Here is a 19586-nt window from a genome sequence, read left to right as displayed (position 1 = left end):
CTTTATTGTTCTTTGTTGGTCTGGGATAACCCAAGACCAGAGGAATTTCCTGAAAGTTAAGATATATCAAAAATGTTCCTGCCAACATTTTTAAATGTGTTGCCTAAAAATATTTTTCCTTGCCGTCTCAATTTTCGCCTTCATGTCATTGCGTCAGCTTATCTATTAGAAATTCCACTTTTCAAAGGAAATGTTGTAATGGCAGAAAGAAGCTTTTTCTCTTTATAAATGGTGGCTTCAGCTATGTTATCAAACCTCTGGCAGGAATTTCAACATTCGCATTAAAAAAAACCTTTACTTCCTGAAGGATATGTGCCAAATACAGTCAGCCTGCAAAGCAAATAAATGAATCAAAGAGAGAGAGAGAGAGAAATAGAGTTTAAATAATGCACCTGATTAAAAGATATTAGGTGGGTAGGTGTGGAATCTATTTCTCAGTATCATCCTTTGGAAAATAGGTTCAGATTCAGAGTGCAGCCTTAAGTGTATTCAATAACTCTTTTATATTTTTGTATAATTTAGGGATTTTAGCTCGGTGGAGTCTAGCTGAACTGTGATATGTAGCGGGAAGCTGAGATCTTAAAATGTTTTTTTTAGAAAAAAGTTTTATTAGTTTTTTCAAATATTTTGGGGGAAAGGGTACATAAATGTGGAGAAAATTTTTGACAGCTACATCATACGGAAGGTGGCACTTCTCCAGAGTCTTGCATCTCTCTCTTATTTTATATATATCAAAATATCATTATTACATACATATTAGCAGTGTAGGTGTCAGCGTTCCAAATATCATGCAGAATTAAATCATTGTCCAAGGCAAAGTAGTCCTTAAAACTCCAATTTAATAAGACAGGCATGTTGGCATTATGCTGTTGAAATTTCAACTCTAAGGTACATCCGGTGAATTCCCCAAGTTAAAAGTTCATCATCTATCCCCACACCCCATAATTCATCACATGGTCCAATCTTCATCTTCCACGCTGGCATGTACACCCCTCTTCTTCCGGCCAGGTGTCGAGGTGCGGAGACAAAAGACGACCTTGAGCTTCTAAGAAATCCATAACAATACATTCCACAATCCTACTCCTTTCTATTCCCCCCTCCCAACTACTATACCAATGAAACAGCATAATATATATGTTTTAATTATGTGGCAGGCCAAAGATCCTAAAAGGAACAGAATTACAGGCCTGACAGGCGGCCTCTCCTCAAGAGAAAAACGTTTCCTGAAAAGAGAATAACATAAATGTTAACTATCAAAATTCAACCACCTCTTCCTCCCCCAGGGGGACCCTTTGGCTTATCAGAGAATTTCTCATGGAATTGCTTCACTAATTTATCTGCTTTCAGATCCCAACTTTTCACCCACGTAGCTTCTGACAAAGGGTATCCCTTCCAATGCACTAAATATTGCAAACGACCTCTATACAACCTGGAATCTAATATTTTTTTCACTTCATAATGTGTTTCCCCTTCTACCACTACGGGAGGAGGTGGAGTTTGGGTGGATGGTCTCGTGCTAGACTCCCTTACCGGCTTCAATAAGCTACAATGGAATACCGGGTAAATTTTCCCTAAGAGTCTGGGTAGGCTGAGTCGAACTGTAACTGGGTTAATTATCTTTTCTATTGGGAAAGGACCTAGAAATTTTGGACCTAATTTCTTACTAGGCATCTTTAATCTTATGTATTTAGTAGACAAAAAAACTTTGTCCCCCACTCGAAAGGGGGGTTGTAGGGAACGATGTTTATCAGCTTGCTTCTTGTAGGCTTCTGCCGCATCTGTTAGCGCCTTTTTGGTATTCTCCCATCCCTTCTTTAGTGCCTCCAGCCATTCATTCAGGGACATGGATGAGGGAGGTTCCTTAGGTAGTTCAGGCATGGGAACGAATTCCATGCCACTGGTAATCTGGAAAGGAGTTAATCCGGTACTGCTGTGAACCGTATTATTATATGCTACTTCAGCGAAAGGTAGCAAGTCCGACCAATTGTCTTGCTGATAGTCCACATAACACCGGATATACTGTTCCACCATCGCATTGGCCCTCTCTGCTGCCCCATTTGTGCTGGGATGAAATGCTGAGCTGAGTCCCTGCGTGGACCCGATCGATTTTAGGAATTCTCTCCAGATCTTGGCGGTGAATTGAACTCCACGATCTGAAATGATCCTTTTTGGAACTCCATGTAGGCGATAAATGTGTTTCACAAACATTTCCGCTAATTTCTTTGCGGATTGTAGGCTTGAACAAGCGATAAAGTGTGCTTGCTTGGAAAACAAATCAATAACTGTCCAGATTACTTTATTACCACTGCTATCTGGAAGTTCGACAATGAAGTCCATTGCTATCTCTTCCCATGGTCGGCTAGGGTTGGCCACTTGTTGTAGTAGTCCAGGGGGCTTTCCCGGACGGGTTTTCATTGTTGCACAAGTACCACAGCTTTTTACATAATCTTCCACCTCCGACCTCATCTTTGGCCACCAAAATTGACGTCTAGCGAGGTGGAGAGTTTTCAGGAATCCGAAATGACCTCCTAGTTTCGCATCATGACTCCGCTGTAGCACTTGCAATCTCATTTCTGCAGGGACGTACAGTTTGGATCCCTTCCAGGCTACGCCATCATTAATCGTTAGGATGTCTTTGTTGTTGTTGAACCATGGGTCTGTCTGGAGGGCTGCTTTCAGTTCGGTTCTCAGTTTATCTTGGCTTCGACTGGTGACTTGAGCTGCCTTTTGGTGAGAAGGAGATATGATGGGGTGGAAAATTTCTTCCTTCTTACTGTCAAACTGGGGTTTTTTCGACAGTGCATCTGCTAACAAGTTCTTCCCTGCGGGGATGTGTTTAATTTCAAATTTGAACCTTTGGAAATATTGGGCCCAACGGACCTTTTTGGGGGATAACTTTCGATGGGCAAGGAGAGTTTCGAGGTTTTTATGATCAGTCCATACCTCGAACGGTATATCCCCCCCTTCCAGGAGATGCCTCCAGGTGAGCATGCTCCACCTGATCGCGAATGCCTCCTTCTCCCAAATGGGCCACCTTCTTTCCGTAGTGGTGAGTTTCTTGGAGATGTAAGCGCATGGTAAAAGGTGGCCTTCTTTATTCTTTTGTAGTAGCACCGCGGCTATCGCGACATCACTGGCATCCGTTTGGATTATGAAAGCTCACTCTGGATCGGGGTGTTGCAATATGGGTTCTTGGGCAAAGAGCCGTTTTAATTTCTCAAAAGCCTTTTGACAGTCGATTGTCCATTTTAATGGTTGGTTTGCTTTTGGTTTAGTAGGGGAAGGCCCCGTTCTTAATAGGTCAGTCAATGGTAGGGCAATTTCAGCAAAGGTTGGAATAAACTGCCTATAAAAGTTTGCAAATCCAAGGAAGCTTTGTAATTGTTTGCGAGTGCTTGGAGGTTTCCAATCTAACACCGCTTTCATTTTTTCTGGGTCCATTTCTACTCCTTCATTGGAGATACGATATCCCAGATAATCTAGCGAGGTCTTGTGGAATTCACACTTTGACAATTTTGCATAAAGTTTGGCAGCTAGAAGTTTTTTCAGGACTTGCCGTACCAGTTTCACATGTTCTTCCATGGTCTCAGAGAAGATCAAGATGTCATCTAAATAAACGAGTACTCCGCGGTACAGGTGGTCGTGTAGCACTTCATTTATGTACTGCATGAATACTGCGGGTGCTCCTTGTAGTCCGAAAGGCATGACTTTATATTGGAAGCTGCCTAAGGGAGTATTAAAAGCGGTCTTCCACTCATCCCCTTTCCGGATTCGTATACGGTAATACGCCTCTCTCAAATCCAGCTTGGTGAAGATCTTGCCCTTAGCCAAGTGGTTCAACGTATCTTTCATGAGAGGGAGGGGATAGGTATTCTTTTCGCATACCGCATTCAAAGCTCGTAAGTCCACACAGAGGCGAACCCCCCCATCTTTCTTTTCCCTGAAGAGCACTGGGGCCGCTACTTTTGATTTTGCTGGTTCAATAAACCCTCTTTTCAAATTGGTGTCGTACTTCCTCAATTCTATCATCTCTCTAGGCGTCATAGAGTACATTTTGGGCTTTGGTAAGGTTACCCCAGGTTTGAACTCTATGGCACAATCTGTGGCGCGGTGAGGTGGAAGGTAGTTTCCGTCTTCCTCACTGAACACCTCTGCCAGATCCCAATAGATCTTTGGGACTCGTTGGATTCCCGGAAGTTTAGTGTCTGCTGCGGTTGCTGCAGGTTCTGGATGGGTTGGGCTGTTAGGTTCCAATGTTCCAAGGTGGCCTTTTGGTTCCACTGGTGGTAACGGCCCAAGTCCAATAGTCACCTTTCTAACGCCATCCTCCCACTTTATGGTAGGTTCCCACTTGTCCAACCATGCAAGCCCTAGGATAACTGACTCCTGCATTCCAGGGGCCACGATGAATCTGAGGAACTCATAGTGGCGGCCTATCACCAGTTTTACTAACTCAGTGATCTTTGTAGCCGGAGCTCCCCCAATTAGGGTTCCATCCACTTGCTCAAACGGAATGGGTTGTTTCAGGGGTCTGGTGTGTATACCTAGTTGCTCCACTATTGACATGCTGATTAAGCATCGGGTGCAGCCGGTATCTATAATCACCCCAACTTCCCCTTCTACCCCCGTTTTCGGTATTTGGAGTTTGGCTTTTATTTGGAAGGGGCGGATAGGTGCACTCACCATTGGGTCGTCTTCTGGGTTTCCTTCCTCTTCCTCCTCTGAAGTGTCCAGGGCGTTTTCAGTGGCTCCGCTCTCTGCCCCTGCTGGCTGTTGTGCCAGACGACTTTTTTCTGGTGGTTTTCTGGGGGTTTTCTTGACTGTGCTGGCAGGTGGTTGGCGTGGTTGTGGAACTGGGGCTGGAGCCCAGCATGTAGATGCCCGGTGGCCAAGCTGACCACAACGGTAGCACTTTATTTTGGGGCCCCAGGAACGAGGGGTTGGCGGGAGCTTTTCAGTTTGCTGCCTCTGCGTTCGGTGGGCTAACGGGTTTTTTTCAGGGGTTCTGGTACCAGGCTTTGGATAGGTATTAATCTCGTGGTCCAGTATGATTGCAGTGGTGTACCATTCTTGGATACGATCTGGGGTCCCCCTTACGGCACAAGCTTGTTTCAGTTTGGGATCTAAGGCCTTTTTGAACGTATAGACCAATAGTCTCTCTGGCCAGTAACGTAGTCTTCCAGCTATTCTCCGGAATTCCCAAACTAATTCTTTGACCAGCCGACCCCCCTGTCGTAATTCCTGGATCTGGTCTTCAGCATCTACCTGTTGGGCCACATCGTAAAATCGGGCCCGCATCAGTTGGATGAACCCCGTTATGTCATCTAACTCAGGAGCTGCTTCTTCATGGAGTTCCGCTATCCATTGTGCTGCCTCTCCTTCATTCATCCCCTCTGCTATTTCTTGGATCAGTTCTCGATCCGTCAGGTATTGTGGGCCTACTTGGTCAACTTATGCCAACACTCGATTCATAAAGTAAGCTAGTTTGTCTCTGCTGCCATCATAGGTTGCACGGAACCTTGGGGGTGTGGGAGGAGGAGGGGGTGCTGGTGGTTGAACCGGAGCAACCTGTTGGCCTGCTGCTTGGGGTGGTAAGCTTCTTTGTGGGGCCACACCCATCGGTTGGGCAAAAGCCTGCTGAGGCATTGGTGGGGGGGCTGGGCCCTGTGGTGGTCCCATTCCCTGGCTCTGCCTCTGAGCAGCTATTTGGGGTGGCGCCATTGGTTGGGAAGGGGCAGGCGTCCACTGGCATTGAGCCCATCCATGACCCGGGAAGAAAGCCCAACCTGAATTGGCTTGATTGATGGGTCCAGAGCCATCGCTTTGCAGAGGGGGGGAGGTGAAAGTGTTCCAGGCCCCTTTCGGCTGGTTAAGTTTTACTTCCCAACTTTTTTTCACTCCAGGAGGGGGGGTGCTGATTCGCTGATGGCTGTGTGGAAAGAACCAAGGTCTCCGCTCCACTGCGCAGCAGTTTCTCTGCTGGGAAAGGATAATGTGGGCTTTGCTAGGCTCCACCCGGGTGGTTCTGGGGGCCCCAGGGGTTTTTGTTCACTCACATTTAGGCGTCGGAATTGGTCCGGAAGGCCCATCAAAGACTGGCTGCGTGATAGCGACTGAGATCTCCATTCATTTGCTCTTCTCCCCATGCTCCAGCCGTCTGTCAGAGTTCCCTTGGGGGGGCCCCCTCCTTCCAGCAGGCATTCCTGAGAAGCAATAAATCCCGAAACTTCCTCCCGCAGATCAAACTCCGTCTGTGAGGGAAATCTTGGTTTCGGTTCCTTTCGCCGGGCGCCCTGCTGAAGCTCCCTTTGCTTCGCCTCTGCCTGTTGAACTATTTCTTTAGAAGGTGCATAGATGGTTTCGACAAAAATAAGTGATCCATCATCCTTAGCTTTCTCTGCTGCATTCTTTCCTTCCTCCATCTTCACTGAAATTTCGTCCTGCCCAGGGTTGGGTCAGAGCTGGGATTCAGTACCCCGATGAAAGAAAAATTTTTAAAGGGAGAGTTGAAATAATGTCAGCGTTCCAAATATCATGCAGAATTAAATCATTGTCCAAGGCAAAGTAGTCCTTAAAACTCCAATTTAATAAGACAGGCATGTTGGCATTATGCTGTTGAAATTTCAACTCTAAGGTACATCTGGTGAATTCCCCAAGTTAAAAGTTCATCATCTATCCCCACACCCCATAATTCATCACATGGTCCAATCTTCATCTTCCACGCTGGCATGTACACCCCTCTTCTTCCGGCCAGGTGTCGAGGTGCGGAGACAAAAGACGACCTTGAGCTTCTAAGAAATCCATAACAATACATTCCACAATCCTACTCCTTTCTATTCCCCCCTCCCAACTACTATACCAATGAAACAGCATAATATATATGTTTTAATTATGTGGCAGGCCAAAGATCCTAAAAGGAACAGAATTACAGGCCTGACATTAGGTTTACTTCAAATTCTTTAACATCTTCAACCATACTTTATATCACTTCTAACCTTTTCATTATATTAACAATTGCACTGTGTTTTTAAATCATTTCTGTGACCTAAGTCTCATTGCTGTCTCTTCTCCCCTGTCTGTTGGCTGAGCCATGGCTCCTCCCCCCTTCATGTCTTGTGCAGTATCTCTTGTTTCATCTAGGAGGTTCTTGTGTTTTTCCATGAAGGCTTCTGCCTCCACTACTGTATTAATTCTCACTCTACCCCCCTCCCAGAAAATCAACAAGCCTTCTGGAATTAACCACCTAAACCAGATATTTTTTTCATATAATTTTTTAGTTAGAAAGAAGAATTTCTTCCTCTTATCTCTTATTCTTTTGGGTATCTGTTTCAGAATGGTTATTTCTTTGTCCTTATATCTTAAAGGTTCCCCCCTTTGAACTCCTAGAATTTCATCTCTTGTGGTTTTTCTAAAAAAATTAACATGAACTTCCCTTGGAACATTGTGTGTTCTAGCATATGCTGAGTTAATTCTATATATCAGATCAATATCCCACCCTAGCTGTTGCTTATCTCTTTTAATATAATCTGCTAGCATTGTTGTCATAATCTCCCTTAAATCTTCACCCTCCATTTCAGGTATGTTTTGAAATCTAAGAAAGAGAGACATCCTTTCAAATTCCATTTTTTCCATATAATTCTCAATCCCAGTATTTTTTTTTTGTAAAGCCTTTATCTCTTCTCCCACCCCCACAGCACCCTCCTCCAGAGTTTCTATTTTCTGGCTATTTTGTAAAGTCTTGTGTTTATTCTCTCTGAGTTCTTCCCTTAAGTCCGCCAGCTGTTTTTTTATTTCGTCCTGTCCCTTTAAGATTGACTGGAACATTTGTTGAAACATTTCTTGAGACTGCTGTTCCCCCTTGGAGGCTTTTGGTTGTAAAAAGGAAGATAGCTGTGTTTGTTGTGGAACAGGACTTGAAACAGAAGAAGATGGAGCCGATGCTGGTTTAGGAATGGGGGCCTTTTTCGCAGGCATTGTGAAGTTCAGAGAAAGTTTATAAGTCTAAACAGAAAAGATGGCATCTAGAAGAGTGCGCTGTCAGGCGAGGTCTACAGGCAAGCAAGGTCCAGTGTGGGATATCAGTCTTCAATAAGGCTCCCCTCTAGTTACAATCCCCAATCCAAGGAAGATTGTATAAAGAGATTCCTCTAGGGTTCACCAGGGTTTTATAGTTCCAACCCAGAAGACTTTTCAAAGACAACAGTTCATTTGTAATGGCAAATGGGGGAAGAAGCGCCATTTTGGCTCAGCACCCTCAGGAGATCGGAGAACAATCATTCAAGAAGTTTCCATTCATAGATTATTAGGTCAGTTCACTTTCTTTCTTTTGCAATTGTTCAAGAGAGTCATTACCCCATTGCTTGAAAGAAGTGAATATCAAAGAGTTTTTCCCCCAGTTCTCTCTCTCTCCTCCGAAAGAGAGATCGTTTAAAGCCGCTTTTCCAAGAGGGGGGGGGAGAAAACCCCCCCTCTCCAATCTTAACACTTTGCCGAGATCAAAGAGTCTTAAGAAAGCTGCTAATCCTTGTTTACTTAGTTGTTCAAAGAAATAAGAAAAAGACCCTGGGGGAATTCCCCCCTCACTGCATTTCTGCTGTTGCCTTCACATGGAATGTTTTCTTCCGATCTCCTCAGGATGAAGGAGGGCATAGCAAGCGCACCCCCCAAAAGCCTCCCGGTGCCTAGGGCAAAGCTGGTAGCCCCCCTGCGGCCGCCGCCACTGCTCCAGGGGGCTCCAGCAAGCCGCCCCCTCAGCAGGATGCCCCTACAAGGCATCCTGTGCCCCCCCCTGTGAGTCAGGGGGGGGCACCAGGACAGCGAGCGGCGGACAACATGTCCGTTGTCCACAGAAACCGGAAGTAGATCCAGATCTTAAAATGTTGCTATTGGAAGAAAAGTCTGGTCTGGTTCCAAGCTGGGAGAAAGATGCTGGAAATAAAAAGGAGGTTGATTGGAAAGAAGGATTTTGTTTATTGATGAGCAGAACTAACCACAGCATGTAGTTCTAGGACAGCTGACAAAATGGGGTTGGGGCAGAGATGACCTTTTAGGCATTTTGGGGTTTTTGTGCTTGAGATGCTCCTGGGGAGGGTTGTGCCATGGAGGGAGTTCTGGTGTCCTTTGCTGTTTCAATGGTGGTGGGTTAATGCTACTCTTATGTCCAGAAAGGCCACCTCCTGTCCTTCTTCATCCCATCCACTGGAGCTGAAAGTGTTTTGTTTGTGAATAGATTGGCCCAGCCTACCTTCACGGGCACAAAAAAACCCCTCTCTCAAGATTCCAGGCATCTGCGGAGGCTGTTGGGGCTACTTTCTGCCTTGGTTAAGATTTTCTCCATTTCTCTTTTTGGGGAAATGTAATATTCTACCTCTTTTTTAAAATTCCCCCAAATATTTCAAATACATTGCTCTTGTACTTGAAGCAAACCCCCCTTCTCTTCTAAGCGCTGATGACATTACTTAGATGAATCATGAAAGGTCTGCAAGAAAACCACTGAGCTCATAGAGCAGCCTGGACCCCAAATCTGTCCGTCTGTCTATCCGTAAACAACTGCCTAATCAAGGAACTATCAAGAGCACTTCCATTAACACTGACAGGAGTAAGCCACCTGTATATAAACAGAGAGCAAACCCCACTCCCTTCTAGCACTGATGGTGTTGCCTAGTTGGGTCATGAAAGGTCTGCAAGAAAACCACTGAGCTCAGAGTACCCCACAATTCAACCCTGAGCAAAAGTAATCTCTTCTTTTGGGGCTGCTAGTGGTGCAAGGGGCTGGGAGTTTACCTGGGCAACATCTGGAGACCTGCAGGTTCCCCAACCAGGACAGAAGACTCTTCTTTCCTCAAAGAGTCCAGAGCTACAGATGTCACACTGTCTGTGGAGTGCAGCAACTGGACTCTTGGCTTCCTTGAGTGGCTCTGCTGCTCCTTCAGCCAAAGCACAGCCCAAGGTGGAGAGACAGTCTTATTCTTGCAATCAGCAAAGCAATTGCTTGTCTTCTCCAAAGTATTTTCAATAGCAAATTTCACTACTTGAGTGGCTTCCTACATAGGCAGGGAAATTTTGGGGGGCTTGTCTTAACCTTCCTGGAGTTCCTTGTACCTAACTCAATTGTGTACTTTGAAAACTGTGAGGGATGGGCCTTTGAGAAGGTGTGGGGGATGCAAATGCTCTTTATTTAAGACAGGGTGGGTATAAGACCTGTAGACTTCAACTCCCAGAATTCCCCAGCCAGTCATGACTTTCAAGTCATGAGAATTCTGGGAGTTAGAAATCCATAGCTCTTAAAGGAGCCAAGATTGTAAACTCCCTCACCTCTGGATTTAAGATGAGACCCATGATAAGGATGGGAAGTTTCCCTCCCACCTTCAATAAACGAGGTGTGGATCGTCGCCCCTCCTTGCAGCATATCTCCAGATAAGAAATAAAACCCAATAACATGTTCTAATGAAAAACAAACTTTAATATGAAAAATAAAATAAAACAGATCTATCTAATTGTTACATTTTGGCAAGAGCAATTGTCGCCCGCCTTCTCCGGTAGGCAGACGAAGATCGAAGGAAAGTTCAAGAAAGTGTGACGTATTAAGAAACGTGTTAAGAAGCATGCGCAGTAAATCATTGTCAGATAAGAAAAACTTCTCTACAGTATAACTCATAATAGAGGCTCAAGTAGACAAACAAAATAATGTAGTGACACCCCTTCTTTTGTCACTTGGGCTGATATTATCAAATCATCAAATAAGGCACATCTTCTTTCGCAGATGAGTGTTGAGCTGCTGGAAGTGGTTTGTTGAGCATGTCAGCAATTTGATCATGTGTAGAAACATATTGCAATTTAACAAAACCTTGCTTAACTAATTGCTTTGTGTTTTGATAACGAATGTCAATGTGTCTGGACCTAGAACCTGTGAAATGTGACTCAGAAATATAAACCACTGATTTATTATCTTCCATCACGGCGATTGGTCGAATCGGACGTATCCAGATATCTGTGATCAAAGGATCAAACTACGTTAGAGAATTACAAGCATCTGAAACACAAGCATATTCAGCTTCAGTAGATGAACATGAAACAAAACTCTGTTTTCTCACTTGCCAGTAAACAGGACATCCATTCAGGAACATCATGTAACCTGAAGTACTTTTGCATGATTTTTTATCACTTGCCCAATCAGAATCTGCACAACAATATAATTCTGCATAAACAGTGTGTGTTGGTTCTAGCAATAACTTCATGTGTTTAGTGTGTTTCAGGTATTTCAATAACTTCTTAACGCATGTCCAATGAAATTGTGTTGCCTTACCTATGTGTCGTGATAAGAGATTAACACTATGTGCAATGTCGGGTCTGGTCCAACTACTAATGTACAATAGTGACCCAATGACTGAACGATAAAGTGTTTGATCTTCAAATTCAGGACTTGGTTCATGTGTTAAGTTGTGAAAATCTGTTTGCATGGGTGTCTTTGTTGTGTTAGCATCTTTCATGTTGCAATGATGCAAAATTTGTTCAATTTTATCCTCTTGTGAAAGACTAAACCCCTTCTGTGTTTTTTTTAATCTGAACACCTAAATAAGTGCTAATGTGACCTAAAGATTTCAATGTGAAGTATCTAGGCAAACTTTTAGCAAAAATCTCACTCATTTTGTTATTTGGACCAATATAAACAATGTCATCAACATAAACAAGAATTATCTCATATGCATTGTTAGATCTTTTTGTGAACACGCATTCATCAGTTTCGGACTTAATAAAGCCCATTGAATTTAGTTTGTCAGTAAGACATAAGTACCACATTAAACCTGACTGTTTCAGATCATAAAGACGTTTGTTCAGGAACCAGGTATCCCCTTCTTGCTGTCGGAATCCTGGAGGGCTTCTTACGTAGATCTCTTCATCTAGGTCTGCATGTAAATAAGCTGTGTCCATATCAAATTGGAAAACTTCTAAACCAAGAATAGTTGCAGTGGTTAAAGCAATTTTTACGCTTTCAGTTCTGACTGTTGGTGAGTAAGTGTTTGTGTAGTCCTCAGGATAACATTGAGCGAAACCCTGAGCTACAAGTCTGGCTTTGTATAAAGACTCACCATTCAGTTTCTTCTTGATTCTGTAGACCCATTGAGTGCCAATGACTTTCTTGTTTGCTGGAGGTTTTGCAGGTGTAAATACATTAAGTTTCTTTAAACTGTCCATTTCATCCTGCATTGCATCATACCATTTGTCTTGCTCTGAATCAGGAAGCTGCTTGATTTGTGTAAATGTCTCAGGAGGAAGAGTAACATTGCAAATCAAAGGCAAGGGTGTTTTTGTCAGTTGCCACAAATATCGTTGCGGAGGGATTCCTTTTTTGACCCTCTTGGAATGTCTCGGAACAACAGTCCAGTCTTCTTCTTCTTCGTCCTCGTCCTCACGTTCGTCGCTAGCATCAGCATCCGTGGCTTGCGAAGATGGAACATCAGGTTGTGAAGAACTGGTAGAAGGAATATCTGCCTGTAAATGTTGGTCATCAGGCTGCATGGCATCTGCAATATCATCTCTAGGAAAATAAACTCCAGGATCATTAGAATGAATTCTGGACCAGTCAATGTCTTCCTCAAAATTAGCAGATTGTGAAATGACAATTACATGTTTAGGATCAATAAATTTGCTCCATTTTGAATTATCATCAATACCCATAAATCTCAATCTCTTTGCTACTGGACCTCCTTTTCTTCTTTGAGCTAAGGGAATGTTCACCATAGCGTATGAACCAAAAATGTGGAGGTTCTTGAGATCAGGCTTGTAGCCATACATCATGTAGAAAGGAGTTTGATTTATTACACTGCTCCAAGTACGGTTGACAATGTAATTTGCATATTTGATTGCTTCACCCCAGTATATGCTACCAAGATTGGCATCTTCTAGGAGACAACGCATCATGGTTTGTAGAACTCCTTGTCTTCTTTCTAAGACTCTGTTATGAGCTGGTGTATATGGAGCGGATGTCTGATGAAGTATTCCATTCTTATGCATCCAGTCCTGGAAATGCTGAGACATGAATTCTGCACCACGGTCGCTCTGGATTCTAGCGATGCGAACTTAGTATTGGGTAGAAACAAAAGTTGCAAAGTCTTTAAAGATCTGAAATGTCTCAGATTTCTCTCTCATAGGATATACAAATCCATATCTAGAATGATTATCTACAATTGTTAGGAAATACTTTCTACCACCAAATGATGGTGGGAAAGGACCCACTATGTCAGTGTGTACCAAATCAAAAATGCGTGTTGACAGGCGTGTAGCGTGTTTGGGAATTGCAGCTGCCTTGGATTTAGCTTTCCTGAAAACTGCACAATCCAAAAACACCTTACATCCCTTTAGATCCAAACCTTTTGCGAATTCCGGCATCTTTCTAAGAACACGGAAACTGGTGTGCCCCAATCTTCTATGCCACTTGTGGATATACCTGGAATGCAAAGGTTTACCAGTTAGTGAATTTTCAACATTAACAGTTTCTGAGCAACCTGCTTCTTTTTTCTCTGTTTGTTGGCTTTAGGAGCCTTTGGAGTAGCAACGGGTTCTCTCTCTGAAGCAACTCTCTCTGGGCCCGTACTATCCCTTTTTGGAGTTTGCATACTTGCCTGTGCTTTTGGCTTTAAGTAATGAACACCACCAATCAGCATGGTTTCAGCAACAATATCTCCATCTTTAACTATGTAACTTGCTTTCTCAAGGTGGTGAACCTGGAACTTTAACTCTCTAGACTTTGACTAAGCAAATTACTGGTTGCTGAAGGTATGTAATAAACATCAGGGATGAACGTATCGAGTTCTTCAACGTAAACAGTTCCTTTTCCCATGACCTTACAAGTGTGGTTTGAAAAAGAATAGAGTTCTCGATATTCGGGCTCGGGCTCGCCCATCTCTATGAAAAGTTCCTTTCTGTAGGTAACATGTAAAGCTGCTCCACTATCCAAAGTCCACAAAAGACGTCTATCGTATTCTGGACCTGATTGTGGAACATTGGTTATGGCCAATGTTGCGAGTGGAGCTTGTGGATCACACCTTGGACCACGACGACCTTGTCTTCTGCCTCTACCTCTGCCTCTGGAGTCTGTTCCTCTGGGCTGGTATGTGACGGGAGCTGGAACTCGTTGGGGACAATCCCGGGTGTCATGTCCCATACGGTTGCAGATGTAGCATCTTGGCATCCTTGGAGCGTAGCCTCTTCCTCGGAAGGGACCTCTAGCTGGAGCTTTTGATGCTGGTGGTCGTTGCAGATGAGGTGTGGCTAATTTGATAGCTTCCTCCTCAATTAAAAGTCTGCATACATGATTAACAGTGCATTGAGCAATAGGCACGTGGTTAATCTTTGCAATGGCATCTTTCCATTCATAATTCAACGAATTAATGATGATGCTGATCATTTGGATATCATCGATAACATGGCCTCTTTCTCTCAATTCACTTCTAATTCCTTTCAGTTTGGTCAAATGTCCACCAATTTGTTCACCAGGTTTCAACTTCGAACCATGGAACTCAGACATGAGCAAACATGAAGATTCAGTTGAAATGGGCCTGTAGCAATCTTCCAAAATAGCCCAAATTTGTTGGGCTGTTGCATCAGGTGGAAAAGTAACCTGCAATTCAGTATCCATGGACATCAACAATGTTGTGCAAGCCCTAGTCTCTAGGTCTCTTATTGCAGGAGTCCATGGTTGGGCAGGAGGATTAAACACCATACAATGGGTACCTTCTCTGCGAAGCAAGAGTGCAACCTCATTGACCCAGGCTTTATAATTCTGTCCTGACGTCTTTAATTTTGACTCACCAGCCAAAGGAGTGATAGAAAATGCCTGTTGAGGGATATGCATTTGCGCAGGTAAAAATGCTGGTTGTTGAACCAGAGCTCTCTGTGTTACAGATGCAGTTGGAGCTTGAGCAGCAAAATTAAATTGGCTTGCTTGAAAGGCTGGCATTTGCCTTTGCTGCATTAAGTTTTGCCTTGTTCCATCTAGGGAAAATTCAACACCTCCAGGGGGCGTTGAAGATTTAACCTTTGGAGGCATTTGCATTGGAGCTTGGACATCTGGATGAGCTACAGATAAATTTGACCAAGACTGCTGTAATGCCTTTAACTGCTGCTGTAATGTAACTTGCATGTCTGCTCTCTGCATTAAATTATTTCTGCCAGGAGATGGCAGTGCAGCTTCACTTTTCCCCTGTAACAGATTTATTTATTTATTATTTATTTTCAAAATTTATAGACCGCCCCCTCTCCCCGAAGGGACTCGGGGCGGTGTACAGGCATCACATTAAAAACAGATACAAAAAAAATAAATACCCTTACATACCCTTAAAAGCGAATTAAATCTAAACTCAGCTGTACAGAATAATAAAAGTTAAAATCAGCTAAAAAGCGTACCCCTAAAAATTTTAAATGCAAACTTGACTAAAATTTGGGATTAGGCCAGGCCGGCTAAATTGAACAGGTGGGTTTTAAGTTTCTTACGGAAGGAGCGGAGATCGGTGGTAGTTCTGATGTCCGGGGGGAGGTCATTCCAGAGGGTCGGGCCCATCACAGAGAAGGCCCTACTCCTGGGCGTCGCCCGCTGGCATTGCCTAGTGGACGGCACCTGGAGGAGTCCCTCTCTGTGGGAGCGAATCGGCCCAAGGGATGTATGGGGCAGGATATGATCCCGCAAATAGCTAGGTCCTGTGCCATGGAGCGCTTTAAAGATGATAACCAACACCTTGAAATGCACCCGGAAAGCCACAGGCAGCCAGTGCAGCTTGCGCAGCAGAGGTGTTACGTGGGAGTATCTAGTGACTCCCACAATTGTCCGCGGGGCCGCATTCTGAACCAGCTGCAGCCTTCGGGTGCATCTCAAGGGGAGCCCCATGTAGAGAGCATTACAGTAGTCCAGTCGGGACGTCACAAGCGCATGGGTGACTGTGCAGAGGGCGTTCCGGTCCAATAGGGGATGCAATTGGCGCACCAGGCGAACCTGGTGAAACGCCCCCCTTGCCACGGCTGTCACATGGTCATCCATTGACAGCTGGGCATCCAGGAGGACGTCCAAATTGCATGCCCGATCCACGGGGGCCAGCTGTTCGCCCCCAATGGCCAGTGATGGACACAACTGGTTGAACCGGGGTGCCGGTAGCCACAGCCACTCCATCTTGGACGGGTTGAGCTTGAGTCTGTTACTTCCCATCCAGATCCGTACGGCTTCCAGACATCGGGACATCACTTCGACGGCATCGTTGGGGTGGTCCGGGGTAGAGATGTACAGCTGAGTGTCATCAGCGTACAGATGGTAATCTACCCCGAACCCACGAATGATCTCGCCCAGCGGCTTCATGTATGTGTTGAACAGGAGAGGCGAGAGGACTGACCCCTGCGGCACCCCGCAGGTGAGCGGCCTCAGGCTCGACCTCTGCCCCCCTGTCAACACACATTGCGCTCGACCAGAGAGGTAGGAGGAGAACCACCGCAGAACGGTGCCCCTCACCCCCAACCCCTCCAGGCGACGCAGTAGGATACCATGGTCGATGGTATTGAAAGCCGCCGAGAGAGCTAATAGGATCAAGATGGAGGAACAACCCCCATCTCTGGCCCTCCAGAGATATTTGGGGAATATCTGCAGAACAAAGTCACTCAGATCCGAAGTGGATGGGCCCCCTCCAGTGGACTGGACGGGCCGTCAACAGCGAGTCTTGTGAGACAACTCTGGGAGGAGTTTGACTCTGTTGCCCCCGAGGACTTAGACAGGTTGCGTGGACGGCTGCGACCCACCACATATTCAATGGACCCGTGTTCCTCCTGGCTGGTACTGGCATCCTGGGAGGTGACACGAGGCTGGCTTCTGGGCCTGGTGAACGCCTCATTGGGTGAGGGATCCTTACCAACTGCCTTGAAAGAGGCGGTGGTGAGGCCCTTACTCAAGAGGCCTTCACTTGACCCAATGGAGCTAGCTAATTATCGTCCAGTCTCCAACCTTCCCTTCCTGGCGAAGGTTGTTGAGAATGTGGTGGCGCAGCAATTTCCACGTCACCTCGATGAATCCGACTATCTAGACCCACGCCAGTCCGGCTTCCAACCCGGGCACAGCACAGAGACAGCCTTGGTCGCGTTTGTTGATGATCTCTGGAGGGCCAGAGATAGAGGTTGTTCCTCTATCCTGGTCCTATTAGACCTCTCAGCGGCTTTTGATACCATTGACCATGGTATCCTATTGCGCCGGCTGGAGGGGATGGGAGTCGGAGGCACCGTTTTACGGTGGTTCGGCTCTTACCTCTCTGGCCGGATGCAATATGTGTTGACAGGGGGGCAGAGGTCGACCCTGAGGCCACTCTCTTGTGGGGTGCCGCAGGGGTCGGTCCTCTCGCCCCTTCTGTTCAACGCATATGTGAAGCCGCTGGGCGAGATCATCCATGGTTTTGGGGTTGAATATCATCTGTACGCTGATGATACCCAGCTGTACATCTCAACCCCAAGCCACCCCAACGAGGCTGTCGAAGTGATGTCCCGGTGTTTGGAAGCCGTCGGGGTCTGGATGGGGGACAACAGACTCAAGCTCAACCCTTCCAAGACTGAGTGGCTGTGGCTACCGGCACCTCGGTTCAGCCAGCTGACTCCATCGCTGGCCATAGGGGACGAGCAATTGCCCCCTGTGGAACGGGCGCGCAATTTGGGCGTCCTCCTAGATGCCCGGCTGTCAATGGATGACCATGTGGCAGCCGTGGCAAGGGGGGCATTCCACCAGGTTCGCCTGGTGCGCCAATTGCGCCCCCTACTGGACCGGGATGCCCTACGCACAGTCACTCATGCGCTGGTGACGTCTTGCCTAGACTACTGTAATGCTCTCTACCTGGGGCTTCCCTTGGGACGCGCCCGGAGACTGCAGCTAGTCCAGAACGCGGCTGCGCGGGTTGTCATGGGGAGTACCAGATACTCCCACGTAACACCACTCCTGCGCGAGCTGCACTGGCTGCCTGTGGTTTTTCGGGTGCGTTTCAAGGTTCTGATCACCATCTTTAAAGCGCTCCATGGCACAGGACCTAGTTACTTGCGGGATCGCATCCTCCCACATACATCCCTGTGGCCAATTCGCTCTCACAGGGAGGGGCTTCTCCAGGTGCCGTCCACTAGGCAATGCCAGCGGGCGGCGCCAAGGAGTAGGGCCTTCTCTGTGATGGGCCCAACCCTCTGGAATGACCTCCCCCCCGATATTAGAACCACCACGGACCTCCGCTCCTTCCGACAAAAATTGAAGACTCACCTGTTCCGATTAGCTGGCCTGGCATAATTATAACTGTTATAACTGTTACCTCCTGGAAATATATTTTTAACTGGTATTTTAAGGGTATTGTTTTAAATTTAATTGATTTTAGGGGTTTTATAGCCATATTTATATTCTTGCTGTACAGTTCTTTTAATTCTTTCACCTCCTCCATATTTATTTATTTATTCATCTGTTTATCTATTTAATGAATTTTACTGTGGATGATGTATTTGCTGTGTGGACTGTATACCGCCCCGAGTCCCTTTTGGGAGAGGGGGCGGTCTAGAAGTGCAAAGAAATAAATAAATCCACCAACGCGACCAAAGCCGTCTCCATTCTGTGACCGGGCCGGAAGCCGGACTGGCACGGGTCCAGATAATCAATTTCCTCCAAGTGCCGTGGGAACTGTTGCGCCACCACACTCTCTACAACCTTTGCCAGAAAGGGAAGGTAGGAGACGGGACGGTAATTAGCTAACTTGGCTGGGTCCAGAGAAGGCTTCTTGAGTAGGGGCCTCACCACCACCTCTTTCAAGACGGCCGGTAAGAACCCCTCTCTCAGTGAAGCGTTCACTAATTCCTGGAGCCAGCCTCGTGTGACCTCCCAGGATGCCAGTATAAGCCAGGAGGGACACGGGTCCAGTAAACATGTGGTGGCTCGCAGTCGTCCACGTAACCTGTCCATATCGTCGGAAGTAACAGAGTCAAACTCCTCCCAGGATGGCACCTCAAGACCCACCTCCGACGTCTCTTCTAGACCGCTAACGGAGACCCACTCGCTGCGAATCTGAGTGATTTTGTCCTGCAGATATTCCCCAAATTCCTCTGCTCTACCCTGCAGGGGGGCTTCCCGCGGCCTCTGTGAAAGGAGGGAGCGGGTCATCCTAAACAGGGTGGCAGGGCGGTTATCTGCGGACGCAATAAGAGTGGCACAATATTGTCATTTGGCCACTCTTAATGCCACAAGGTAAGTATGTAAAGGATAATCAGGAAATTAATTGAAACAGGAAAGTTTTTTGTTTTGCCAGAACAGGGTACAGTATTAATGAGACCAATGCTCTTTTGCAAAAATACAGGATTTTACTTTTTGCTGCATAATTATGATTAAAGGAGTTCTGGTGAAGCACCAATATGCCCTCCACTGGGTGGCTAATAAAGACTTTGCACATCATGGTGAACTCATTTGTCTCATTTTGGCTTAGCTCCTGTGGGAATCCAGGCTCTGTGGTATGTGGACTATATTGTGATGTTCATTCACACATGAAACTTTCCTGTTTCAATTAATTTCCTGATTATCCTTTCCTCTGCTCAAGAGCTGT

This window comes from Natrix helvetica (genome assembly GCF_964273705.1).
Source record: "Natrix helvetica genome assembly, chromosome: 5".
Taxonomy (NCBI): Eukaryota; Metazoa; Chordata; class Lepidosauria; order Squamata; family Natricidae; genus Natrix; species Natrix helvetica.
This window is presented reverse-complemented; position numbering follows the sequence as displayed.